We start from the raw sequence: 14868 nt of genomic DNA on the forward strand, positions 1-14868 counted from the left end.
TTACATAGGACACAATTAGTTTGTCCATTTACTCTACATATTCAACAAGCAAGGAAATAAACTCAAATACAACAAATGTTTTCCTTGTATTAACAATAAGCTCTTTCAACCAATCAGAATCCTAGCTCTCACTCTCTTCTAAAAAACGCATGCACCTAGATAGAAGCAAGGAGCATGAAAGTGTTCGAACATTTGAAAAGACTTGAACCATTGAATGAAAAATATATAAATATATATACCAAACTAAAAATTGCAACAAAATATTTTGTTAAGCAATGCACTTATACCATAACTCATCATTATTGAATTCAAGAGAAAATTTCATTCAAATTTTCATATGTAGTTATCATTTTTTTTTTCAATAAAAAGAAAAGCATGCAAGTAAAAAACTGTGTTTTTTTTAATAAAGTAAAAAACTATGTTAAGAAAACCATTTCATAATAAATGCTACAATACTAAATTTAAATCTATTAATGGCATTAATATCTAAGAATGTTTTATTAATGTTTAATTTTGTGCATAAAACATGACAAATTTATATCTAAGAAAAAGTACTATTGAAGATAGTAATCATGCTATGATAACTACTTAAAAAATGTGTACCACTTCAGTCATTCATCAACACAAGCCCAAAAATATGATCTGCTGCCTCATTCACATTCACAGGCTTTCTAAGTTCATTTCCTGGACCAACTACAGGAGCCTACAAGCAATCATGAGAATTAGAACAAAGAGAAAGTGAATAGTTGAGCGTAGCATTAGCAAAGGATACAATATAGTAATTTGTTTAATCAAAATTAGAGGAAGAGATATCCATGTAGAGCTGACATGGACAACTTTTCCTTATTGTAAAACTTTTACCATTTCCAGCTCGTAGTCTAACTTCAATGTTGGTCCAAAATATGGCGGAGAGTTGCCACTTGGATGACCTTGACCTATGTATGATAAAACAAAAAGTAACCATATGAAAAGAATCCTTATAAAGCATGATGACTAGTCCAATCTAAAAATTACACTAGGAAAGTGTTATAGTCCATCCAAATAATTGTTCGCCATTTTTTATCATTGTTATAGTCCATCTATGATCATTGTTCAATTTCTTATCTACTCTATATAAAAATGATTCAAACTTAAAACTTTATCTCATACAGATTTTCCCAATAGGTACACATGATGCTAAGCATAGAGGTAACACAGATCCAGACATGTTTTTCGTGTGACAAGCAAATATCATAGTTATTAAGCCAAGATATTTTATAGGTACTGCATGATGGAACATATCTAAATATATATATATATACATATATATATGACTAGGGAAAAGTTTAATTTCCTCTACTTATTTTTTTTCTCTCTTGTTTGGTAGTTGGGGGAAACAATAATTCTAGGAAAACTAATATTTGATAGAAGGATTGAAAACTCATAATGAGAAGAGAGAAATGGAAGTCAAGAGATAGAAAAGAAGAAAGCATAGTGAAATGGGGAAGAAAATGAGAAGAGGGGATGAGGTGAGAGATAGCGAGAGAAATTGGATCAGAATTTAGAGTGAAAAAGAGAAAGGCTAGAGCAAAGTAATGGCTCTTATTCCATGATCATTAATTCTTCATAAATTTTAGTTCAATTTTTTTCCATGTATTTCCCTGTACCTCTTTTTTTCCAGTTACCAAACAAGAATAACAAAGCCTTAAATAAAAAAAGAGAAAACAGTAAACATAAGTTGTAACCTCGGTCGAATAATGTCCGTTCCAGAGATTACAACAGATGATGCTCGCCCATGGTATGCAATGGGAAGGTGAAACCTGGACACCAATGAAAAGATTTCTTCATGAACTTGAAAGAGTACAATTATATAAATATGTATATATACGTACACACACATGTACATATGCTGTATTGAGCCAAAAGCCTTAAATTATACATTAACAACAATACCAGTTTAGTGGAATTGTGTTCAATTTCACTTTTAATGTCTTTTATAAGTTGACTGGATGTGCACTATTGCATGATCATAATTATTATGGTAACCTAATAAAGTTCATTCATATATCATAACTACAAATAAAAATATTTTTGATTTATTAAAAATATTTAATTCAACAACATAACTCTGAATATATATTGTTGATTCTATCACATTTCAGTTGAAAGACATTACATTAAAGAAGGCTAATTTATTTCAGAAGAAAACAATAGAAACAAAAACTTTCATAGTTAAAAACTCTCTGTATGTATCAACTACTAGGCCTAATATTAAAAGGATGATACTTCTTATATATTTCTTCACTTTTAATTAATTTAAAGCACATTATCCTCTGCTTATTAATTATACAAATATACGATTATATGCTTAGATGCATAAGTAATAGAATTTTTTATACATTAGTTGAATACAGAATGAAACGAACTTTTGATCCTATCCATATTTGTGCAGTTCCTTTGGTTCAAACCTCCAAACAAGTCCTAATCCTTGGGAAACCTGCTTTGCAGCACTACTGTCTATGCTTGGCTTGCTTCTATTTCTATACCTCATTGCAAATCTACAGGTTAAATTAATATATATAACTCATTGATTAATCCTTTAATTCTCAGTTAATTTTCATTATAATTAAGTCTCACATTATTATAAATCATCTCTATATTGGCACACACACACATATATATTCTAACAAAGAAAAAGTATATATATAATTATATGTGCAGATTAATGCTTGGGTTATTAAATTTGAACAATATATTGACAGTATAATATTATATAATTGGGGCAAACAATTATATTTGCAACTAGCTACACAGAGAACAGAGGACAAAAGATACAATAAGAAAGTGGAGATAAAAAGGCTAATGAAAGCAAAAGACAGATTCAAGCCTTATCATATTACACCATTCACAACCCCTTAATGAAAGTTTATAGTCCCTAAACACAGATTAAAACTATATAAAATGCCCCACAAATTCATAGCCATCCTAAGAAATGAAAACAAAAAATCGGAACCGTAAACTACTAAAGAAATCTATAAATTTGTACCTCTTACTGTGGCCGGTTCTTGGTGGTTCCTTCTTCTCCTCAACTTAGTCCACAAGGCTATGAAGAAACACTTTTTCCTTACAAACATAAAGAAACCAAATTAAACTTGAAGAAAAACAAGATAATATAAATATTTTTTATTAGTTTCATGAATAGAATTACAATAATTAGTCTTTCTATCTTAAAAATTATAATACTAAATACATTCCACTCATTTAGAATTATATTAACACTGAATATGTAACAAGCGTACAAAGTTAAAGAAAGAAATTATTCCTTTCAGTACTGCATAGCAACCACGCTCCATGTCAAACCTCTTCAATGAATCTTCAAACTGCTTTCTTCTCCACAACATCAAGTTTCCAGTTAACTACTCAACCTTTGTTTGCTCATCAGCATAAACGTAAATGACCTTCTAAGATTTGTGTGTTTCTAATGCTATAGTAAAACGTATACAAGAAGAAATGCAATAATATTATATATCATCCATGTAATAATTAAGCTTCCAAAGATTGACATCATTTGAAAAACTAAGTAAGGCCTTTCATATCATTCAAGAAACAATACCAACTGTAGAAATAAAATGTTTTTAGTACAAATTACAACATTTGCCCAGATTCTTTTCTACCTCTGTTATATATGTGACCATGTTAATATAGTAAAATTTTATAAATACAACAATTTTCATATCTATAAAGAAATATCATATTATATTGATGCAATTTTGTGGTATGTCCGACCTTGAGAACAAGGTCGTTTTTTAGGATGGGGTAGTGATAGACAGACCCACATACTAGTGGACATTCATTTGGCCCAACAGCATGTAGACTATTTGACTGAGGCCAAGGCCCAAGCTGAAGTAACCCAAGAGGTTATATCTATCTCACAATCTGCTGAAAGTATTCTAGAATCCACTGAAGCTTCCATTGATGCTGAAGAACGTGAGAAAGAGCACAAGAACGAGCGTGGAATCCGTAAGCGTGTGGAGCTAAAATGGATGAAGGGCTATGTCATTGCTGGAAGAGAGAAGAAGGAATTCCAACTAAATTTTGTTATTGTCTTTTCTTTTGTTTGGTGCTCTGTTACTGGATATATAAAATCTGGTTTGTATTGAGGAGGATATTATTATGCAAAATGAAGAATTAAGTCTTTTTTGGGAGTTTGGACCTAACTGCGTCTATCCTTACCTTGTAACAATATATATCTGTGTGTGCATGCTCATCATGAACTCAAATAATTCTTTTTTATAATGGCTGGCTATTGGACTTTTTCATTTTTGTTGGTTTATGCATATACATATATATATATATATGCACACACATTTATGTTAATATATATTTATATGATAGTTTTATTACTTGGTCTGAAATGATCGACTATTACTGAGAATGAAAAATGCTGAAGGATGAAAAATGCAAAAGGTTGACAAATTTATTGAAGATACAGGCTTAAACAAAAGATATAATTTATATTATGTTTTAACCAATAAGCTTTTGGCTCATAATTTACTTCATAAAACGTTAATCTAGGCCACTTATATTGAAAATACGAACCAAGACATAAGTGCTCATAATGATTAACCCAAACCTTCAATTATATTGAAACATACTATATAGGGCATTAATCAGTATTATTCATCAACAATTAAAATGACATTAATAACAGATTAATTCTTATGAATGCTTTGAGAACCCTGTAATGATCTAATCTCATCTTGTTGGAGAGCATTGATAATAAACAAATGTTGATAATTGAAGAGTATCTGAAACTAAAGAATAAAAAACTTCAAAGTAAATAATAACACTAATCAATATCCTTATAAGAATGTGAAATAGAATCTCACCTATAATGGTAGAACCTTTAAGTTTGGCCACACTTTAAAATTGCAACACCGTTTCTTTTAGTAATTTAATCTAGTCCTGAAACCACATCAATTTATCATAAAACAATGATAAATAAACTAAGAACTTTTGATATTGAAAAACACAAATAAAATTTTACAGCTTTACAAGACTTACTGATCATTTCGTGACAATCTGTTTTAATACTTATCTATATATATACACATGTAAGACATGAATTATACTAAGGAAAAAATAACGATAAAGGTAATAACCACTCAATGATGATAAGGCAACCACTACTCCACATCTGCCTATTCACCATAGAACCAAAACATTATGCAAGGAACAAGAAGTGCATAAACCACTTATAGAACTGAGCTAAAGCAATTACAATCACATGCATAGTCACATTGTGAAGCTGACAAATTAACTGTGGTGGCAAGTTGGGGTAATTGGGTATATGAGCATCGACTTCCTTGTTAGTGAAGCAGCAACATGCAACCTGTCTAGAAAACTTGAATTAATAGCAGTTACTCACAACATCAAGGAATGGGGAGATGAAAAGTACAATACACCCAAGGAAAATAAGCACCACTTTTTAAGAAACTAAAATGGGAGACCTTATATACAACAAAAGAAGGCATCAATTATTTTTTAAGAAACTAATTAGAAAAGATAGTTTTATTTTAATTAATTAGTAAGAAGATATAATTAGGTATACAAGTAACAAAGAGCAATAGAGAATAAAGGCATAATTATTTAATGATCATTAGGATCTGCATTTTTCCTAACTTATGAAGATGAATGAAATAACAAGAATGCATGCTCTTCACCTTCATTATGTATTATACAGGTAGGGCAGGGCAGGGCATACATGTATATAATTTATATATCTTACACCTTTATTGCTACATAAATGGCTATTAATGGTAATGCATAGAGGCAGAGCTACATGATTAAAGTGGGCAGAAGGGATCATACATCATCTTGATAATCTATACACACCCCATAAAAAAAGCTGATTAAAAAAAAGCTATAATAATAACTCAATTTACTCATATGTCTCACTGAAGCATTCCATCAAACAGTTATTATGCATAGGTTAAGGAAAGCTTAGTTTTATATAATAAAACCAGTTTAAGTAGCCAAACTAAAAAATTTTTACAGATAAATTGGTAATACATAATTAGTATTTGGTAATTCTACAAAACCAACCAAAAGCAAATTAAAAAAAATTATTTAATTATTACATAAATTTCAATGTGTTCCTGTGATGAAAAAATGGATAATTAGCAGATATTTAACAAATATGGTATAGATATCAGACAATGATGAAAGAATTAATCTCATATTTTCTATGTTTTAAAAGAACATAAGCCTTGAACTTGTATATAATAAAAATTTATCAAGTTTCGGCTATTGGATAAAATCCTCACATGTTTCAAGAACCCAATAAACAACCCAGTAACTCAACCACCCACAATTTCCATTAAATTAAGCCAAAAATTTAAATAAATAAAGGAAAGGAATAGTCAGATGAAAGAAAAGAAAGAAAAAGTACAAATTTGACCTTCTCAATCTGCTCCTTGAGTGAAAGTAGAGGCCCATGAACAAACCCTGAAAGTAGTACTCACACTTGATCTTCTTCTTCTAGTCCAAGCTAACAACCACGCTTGGTTTTTCACTCATTTCCTTCTGAATTTCTTTGTTTCCAGAAGCTTGAGTTGAATAGCTCCCCACTGATGGGGTGTGGTCGTGGAAGTCGAAGATCGAGCACAGACGAAGGAGAATGTCACCCTCTCAAAGGTTAGGTTTGGGTGTTTCAGAGTTGAGGAAGAAGAACTGGGTTTGGAATGAGATTGGAAATGAGGAGGTGTAGTGCACCAAATTATTTTTTTTATTTATTTAAATTTTTGTGATTTATTTAAATGTTAAGTGTGATGAATTGTTTTATTTAAGTGTTGTTATTTTATTTGGTTGATTATTTGTTTTATTTGAATGTTTATTATTTTATTTAATTGTTAGAATTGTTTGGTATAATCTTTTGAATTTAAATTTGTTAATTGTTTGTTTGGTTAATTAATTTAATAAGTGAATAGTGTGTAACATGTGTTATTTTTACTATTAGTGTTACATTTTAAATAAGTGTGACAATTGAGGTAATTATGTGAGATTTGATTGAATGCAATAAGGTGCATGGTAGATAGTAATGCACCCTAGTGATTTAGTGTGTGCTAGTGCATGGTAGCATGGTACACATGTGTAGATTTTCTGCACACTTTTTATTTCCTTATTTTAGATTTTATTTGAATTAATTAAAAAAAAAGAAAAAAAAAAGAAAAGGGAAATAGAGAGGTTGGACGTGTGAACCTAAATGGGAAAGGAAGATTGAGGTTTTTATTGTATTTGGGTCAATTATAGCTATCATCTTATTTCCATAATATTTTTTTAAGATAAAATAAATTAAAAATAAGGTGATAATGTTATTTTGGGAAAGGAAGTGATCATCTTTATTTTTCCACCTATTGGGATATAATTAGATAAATATGAATTAAGGCAAATCTTGGAAGAGAATAGGAAAGTTGCCTTTTTTTTCTTTTATTGAGTCATTATGGGAAAATTAGGATAAAGAGGGAATGGGAAAAATGGAAGAGCATTATGCTTGGGGCTGCCGAATTATAGAGAGAAGAGAGAGAGAGAGAGGGCATGACCTAGAGAGAGAAGGAGGAGAAGAAAGAAAGGAAGAAGAAGAAGAAAAAGGGTTCAAGCTAGGGTAAGGTTTTTGGTTATTTTTCCTTATGATTAATCTAGTATTATTTCTTGGGTTGTCTCTAACCTTGTTCATCTTCTTCTTCATCTTGATCATTCAAAATATACAACCCCCTAGGGTTTGAGCAAGGAGGATTATTGGACTCTTGGTTGGATTTGATTCTTGATTTTCTATCAAGAAGAGGTATTGAAATCCTTTCTAAATTTTGTGATGGTTTTGATGAATAGATTATTAGAGGGATTATGGTTAAAAGGGGATTCATGTTTTGGGTAGAAAAATGGGTACTTTGTGTTCTTGTTATCTTTTTGATGGTGAGTTGTTTGATCTTGCATGAAGGGTATTATGGTTTAGTGTATAAAAGGGTTTTGGTGTTGATCTTTCTATGTATAATGATTAGTGATAATTTGTGAATGCATATATGGAGATTTCGGCCTAGGCATACCTAAGGATTATCTTGATATTTTGTTTGATGTTGTATGATTTTCAATATATTAGATCCATGTTTTAGGACCTATGTAATATGGGTAAGATGATAATTGGCAATCTTGATATTTGGATCCATGAAATTTTGATAGGATGCATGTTATATTGTGAATGAATAAATTATAAGATGCATGAAAATAATGATAGAAACATGTTAGGTTTAATATAAAGGCATGTATGAATAATGGTGTTTATGTAATAATGTATGTTGTTATTATTGTTTTGTGGGATTTCATGTATAAATTCATTGGAATAAAATAAGGTTTTATAAGGTTGCATATGAATATGTGTTAGTGATATTCTTAGAATTATTTGTATAATAAGAGCATGATAGGATTTGTGAGTTATTGTGTTTATTGGACATGTATGATTTTATGTAATTTTTGGGATAAAAGATGAGTTTCATGAGGAAGTAAGCTTGCTGTTTTTTTTGGAAATAATTGGGTAAAAGTTGATTAAAAAAAAAGATGATTTTCATGCATAAGTAATGTCCTTGATGTTATGTTAATTATATGAAATTAAAAAGGGGATTTTAAGTCTCATTAAAATGATATTTTACTCAAATAATTACCTACAGAATTTTTATTGATTTTTGAGAAAATATGAGCTTTTAAATTGAACATGGTGATTTTTAATGATAAAAATAGTTGCTGGAATTTTTGTAAGAAAATATGAAGTGAGTTTGACTAAAATGAATTTGATGAGTTTTTGGAATAAATTATTTTTCCTAAGTTATGGTAATATTGAAAAATGGTATTTTTAATGGTATGAATGCATATTTTGATAAGTTATGATTTTTCCTTTATTTTGATTGAGAAAAATATTTAGATTCTATTTATTTGTGATTTTTGAGAAAATAAATGGTGGCTGAAAGTTTGTTTTAAAAAGGTTAAAAATTGTTATTTAATTGTCACATATGAATTTTTGTTACATAAAACTAAGTCTTAAATAATTTAAATAAAAATATATTTTTTCCACACTTAAAAATATATTTTCTCACCTCATTTAAGTAACACAATGATAAAATTTATTTTTCTAAAGAAACATATTAAAAATAGGCATTTTAATTAAATTCAAGCTTTTTGGTTAATTCTTTGTAATTTGAGATTAATGAATGAAATTTGTCACATATTTTATTTTTGAGCTAAAATAAAATAATTTTATAAAATAAAATAAAGTTTTGAGAAATTTAATAAACTTAGAAATTTTAAGAAAAATAAAGCATGTAATATGTCTATTGATTTTAAAACAATAAAAGTAAGAAATGTAGAATTATCATTTTTGAAAACGTCTCTATTACGCAATGTTCCCACGTATGCATGTTACATGCAACTCCACTTTTACATCCAAAATTATGTTTATTATTCAACTATGTGGTTTTTATAATACGATCATGCTAGTAAAATGGGTAAAACGAGCATTATTCTTTTATGGCGATAATTGCATGTTTTGTGTAACTATTATTATGTGTGCATGGCCCATGCACACATGAGTTGTATGGAAGGGCAAAATAGTAATTTTATGAACCTAAGAAATGTTATTTTGATTATGATATAGGCTCGTTGAAAGATTGTGAAATTCTTAGCTTGGACCTGAGGTAAGGAAGTTAGATAGATTCTATGATTTTATGCTATGAATGGTAAGATTGTTGTATGAATGAATTGTTATGAATTATGAATGCCATAACGTGATGATATGTTGAATGTGATATGTGTATGGATGTTAGATACATCAAACCAGTTACGATGTCAGATACATCAAACAGAATACGATGTTAGATACATCAAACAGATTACGATGTCAGATACATCGAACGAGTTACTAAGGACATTGAGACGTAACTCCTAGGGTGGACGCGCCGAGGTTATTCAAGGACCAGTGATCTCCTGTTTACCTCATAGGGTGACATGGACAACTAGCGATCCATGCTCATCATGTATGCTGTATGTTTGTGATATGATGATATGTCACTATTATGTTATGATATGATGATATGTTACGATTATGTGATGATATGATGATATGTTACGATTATGTTATGATATGATGATATGTTATGATTATGATATGATATACCATGATGTTTTAGATGAACGTTAGTGTTTGTATTTGTTGTATTCTTACTTGCTTATTTGTTTGTACTTCCTTACTGGGCTTTTAGCTCACCCCCCTTACTTTCCTTCCAGGTAGAAAATAGGATTTCTTTATGGCACGCGTGGTGACGTGAGGAGTTCTTTCATCATGGGGTGTATGGCGTGGGGTAATCCTATGGACGGAAAAACGATCAACGTAGAACGCCATTTAAATTATGTTTTGTTTTTAAGAGACTTTCCTAAATTATCAGTGGGACTCAGTTATTTAATTTTTGGTTTCTTTGAACTTTGCATAAAAATCTATGTTTTATTTTAAAACTTGTGGCGCCAACTTGCATAGTTTTAAACAAGTCCCCCTGAGACTTTGATAATGAATGGTATTCTTTATAAACTATGTTATGCGAATGTTTTGTAAGTATTAGTCTAGGGCGTTCTTTACAGGAGGTTTTATCACTTTTGGAAAAGTGACTCTGAAACTATTCTAAAGTTAGATAAAAAAAAATAATGTGTTTTATTTTGAGCGGGCTTTCCCTGAAAAGATGCCGCCTTTTTATTTCATTTCCCTCTTTTTCATTACCGATTTTTTTAATTTACATATTAGTTATTATAATACTTTTTCAATAAAGTTATATTCTTGTGTTGTAGAAAGGGTTATTTGTTGTAGTTATAATTGGAGACCAACGCTCGACAACTTCCAACAATTTGAGCATAACACACCCTCCAGTATAAATGCTAACCTTTAAGAGAGAATTGAGTTTCAGCACTAAGATCTAGCCAATAAATATCCTCATCAAGGGTAACTATCGTGTTACCTAGGGCATCGCTACTTATCCAGGAGTAATCCCTCACAAGGGTAACCATCAAGTTACCTAGGGCATCACTACTTATCCAAGAGTGTAATCAAAGTTATACAGTTGTACAGAGATTTCTATTTTAATCAGTGGTGTTGGTGAGCAGTTGCCCCTAGGGTGTTCAACCTCACTCAAACTTGGCAACCCCTAGCATCTTTAGGCCCTCTCACTGAATGGCCAATATTCACGGCTACTACCAAGGAATAACTTATCAGAGCACTTGCTCGGGTTCTAACCATTCACTGATTAAGTAAGCATGAGGGCCCCTAGGTCCCATTCATTTTGGCGCCCCTAGGTTTAAACCAGAAATCCTCACCTCTTGCCCACTCGCATGGTAATGAACCAGACATAAATAAAATCAAGTAGTGTGACGGGGATCAGCCATCACGAATATGACGGATATCTACTGGTCATATTTTTTGAATCAGCACAACCTAGACAAACATCTCTAAACAAACTTTCTATGACAATGTATATATGTTCATGTGGCTCTATACTAACATACAATACAATAGTCATTTAATGTTACAGCCACACAATAGAAGTTGACTTACCTCGAGTCCTTCGCCCTCAGCAAGATTTCACCCTCCAATGTACAATCCAGTTATGCTTAGCCAATACTGTAATTATCCATACAGTATACTCGGATTAATTATGGCACTTCATAATTCATTATTAACAATTTGTGCAGTTTGGTCATTTTCAAAATTATTAGTAAGGATTAAAGAGCCTTATTTGGTTTTAAACCCATTAAGGAAATTCATACAAAAATATTTGAGACTAAACCCTAAGTATCGGGGAGACCTACCCTATGGTCTCGATACTTAGGCTCGGGTATGACAATAGTATTTTCCCACAATTCGCTAAAAATCTTATTCTTTAAAATCATCGCTATTTACCCATACTTTCAACAAGTTGGTTAAATATATGGAAGATTTTAGCCGGTATTATATCTAGAAAATACTAATTAAATTCTTTAATTATTTTTCATGAAAATAAACTCTTCATTTTCCTTTTATTTTTCTTAAGATTTTAATCTCTAAAAATCGTTTGAAGAAAATATTATAATTTTATATTAATTAGGAAAACCGTTAAAAATTTCTCATCTTTACTAGTTAATTTTTCCGAAGTAAATTAATCAAGTTTACTTACTAGAAAAATAATTCACTTAATTATTTTCTCAAAATATAGGGTTTTATACCCTCTTTTAATTTAATAACTTATTAATAAATGAATTCTTTTATTTTTAGAAAGAATAAAAATTCTTTAATAAAAATAATTCTCACTAAACTCAAAGTGGTATTTTAGGTCAAAATATATTTTCAAGACTTACAAAGTTTTTATCTTGCAATAAGCAAAATTTTACTTTTTACCTTAAGTTCCAAAATCTCATTTTTACACTAACTGTGAAAACCTCATTTTTCACATTTTTAACTACATACTTTGTTAGGTCATAACTTGAAATTTACTTACCCAATTATTACCAAAATATCCCAATTCCATTTTTGGTATGCCATTTATGTCTTTGTAAAATCTTAGGTCCAAAGGAGCATTTTTTATTGGTGAAATTATTTTCCAACAATGAGGTAAAAGTGACTTTATTTTCAAGTCCGTAATTTTCCAAACTTTGGTACTTCATAACATTAAAACCGTTTAGTATTTTGTTAGAAAATTTTATAGTGGAATACTATGTTTTTCCAAGAATATGTATACCAAATTTTAGAAAAAACTGGGTTCATTTGCCCAATACAGTGGCTGTCCAAACTTGGTCCCAATATACAGAATACGAAAAATACAGTTTTTTACCTAAACATTGAAATAGCATAACTCACTCATTTTTAAACATTTTTTAGTGTTTCAAAAGCTCAATTTATATGTACTCAATCTCAAAAACATCACAGTAAAATTAAATTTTACAAAATCAATATACAATGGATGCTTGACCCATTGGAAGTCATAGCTCAAAACTTGTATTTTGTTTAAGGTTCTCACCAAAACCCTTAGGGATTTTGGTCCCTATTTTCAAAAATCAACACAAAAGCATCATAAAAATTATAGAGAAACTACCATAGCCTTATTACATCACCAATAAGAAACTTTAAGCATTAAATATACAAAATAATACTTAAAAATACAATCCATACAATAACAACCCTAAAAAGTAAACTTTTTACCTCTTGTTGTTCTTGCTTAAGGTTTGGATCTTTCTACTAGCTTTGAGTCCTTCAAAACTCTTTCAATACCTTAACCAACTCCCCCCAACAACATAGATAGTTAGTTATTGAAGGACGTATGGTTAAAAACTTTACAAAGTCAAGTTTTTGAAACTTTACGTTAGGGAAACCCTTCCTAGACCAAAGCTTAGGCTTCCAAGCCTTCTTAGTGTTCTTGAGGCTGAAGATGGAGAGAAAACTTGAGAGAGAGTTTTTAAAAAAAAAAGAGAGTAATTGTGAGAGAGAGGGTTTAGACTACTCTAAAATATCCTAAAACACTTGAGTGTTTTACTATCCACTTGCCATTAACCCTAATATTTAAAATGGGATTTAAAACTTAATTAATTTTGTTCACACCATTTAAAAAATCACATGGCCAGCCACCTCTTTCTATTTATGCATTTATATATTTTTTTTATGAAGGTTAATAAACATTTCCTAAGAAGAAAAATCCAAATTGACTTTCTATACCCTTTTTCACTGATAATAAAGTTATTATTATATTGTTTTAAAAGAAAATAAAATAAAACTTAACACATAATAAGCAAATTAAATGTCTCTCACAATTAATTTAATTAAACACACAATAAATTTTAACCTAAAGTCCATTCATGGAATAAAATTCCCCGATTCGGTAAAATTAAGCATTTAACACAAAATTCCCTAAAATTTCTATTTTCCCTTAGGTTTATTATTTTTGACCGAACTTTAACTTTTATGAATGTATTTTATGCCCAAAATATATTTTCCATAGCTTTTCATTTTATTTTCTGAGATTTTTACCCGATCAGGGTTTTTGTGTCGGTCCAAGATCAAAAGTCTTATCTTGACTTTTAAACACAAAATTCATAATTTATCTAGAAATAATTCATGGAAATAAATTCCAAACAAATATAATATTATTTAAAATAATATTCTTAACTCAGGGAAAAAAAAATCCAGACCTAAGTCGTTTTAAGGTGCCCTAAACACAGGACGTTACACAGGGGGTGCCATCCATTTGTCCCTATGGACCGCGACACGACCTCTCATTCCCGCGGTTTGCAGGCCATGCCAGGGTGCTTCATTGTGCCTTTCTTTGAGGACTATAATAATCTTCCTCACGCTCCCACTAATCATGGTTCTTCGAGGCCCTCTTTTTCCGATGTTCTTGTGCCTCCTCCTCCTTCACTGAGTGGGTCATCTGTCCCTACTCCCACGGGCGCCCCTGATTTGGAGGGGACATCCTGGGTTGGTTGCATGGTAGCCCATTAAGTGCAAAGGTATACCCAAGTCGCCGAGGGTATTCCTGAGACCGAGTGGAGAGGTCTCATGAATTTTACCCTGGCGGAGCTTGGGGAGACCCTTGTGCACTCCACAACCCGGGTGAGTTCACGCGTCTTATATTGGTATTTCCTCTTTCTTTTTTTGGGTTCTTTGTTTGCTCACTTTTTTTGTAGGCTTCTCTGGTGGCTCAATACTTTGCTTACTCGGCACAGGACCTCTCTTCGTTGAACGCTGAAAGGGATCGTCTAGTGGTCAAATTCAGGAGCTCAAGGGGTAGCTTATTGACACCAAGCTTAAGCTGGAGAAGGCCCTGGCGGAGGCCT

The 14868-nt window shown here is 30.9% G+C and overlaps 1 long non-coding RNA gene across 1 annotated transcript; it reads right to left on the reverse strand.

Annotated features, from left to right (window-relative positions):
- Positions 1-1723: 1723 nt before the first annotated feature.
- Positions 1724-6736, reverse strand: LOC133821158 (uncharacterized). Its single transcript, XR_009887346.1, has 5 exons — positions 6440-6736; positions 5267-5371; positions 4869-4944; positions 3026-3102; positions 1724-1799 (listed from the first exon to the last, which is right to left on the reverse strand). It is a non-coding gene; the product is annotated as an uncharacterized LOC133821158 (long non-coding RNA).
- Positions 6737-14868: the final 8132 nt, after the last annotated feature.

This window comes from Humulus lupulus, chromosome 3 (assembly GCF_963169125.1).
Source record: "Humulus lupulus chromosome 3, drHumLupu1.1, whole genome shotgun sequence".
NCBI classification, from domain to species: domain Eukaryota; kingdom Viridiplantae; phylum Streptophyta; class Magnoliopsida; order Rosales; family Cannabaceae; genus Humulus; species Humulus lupulus.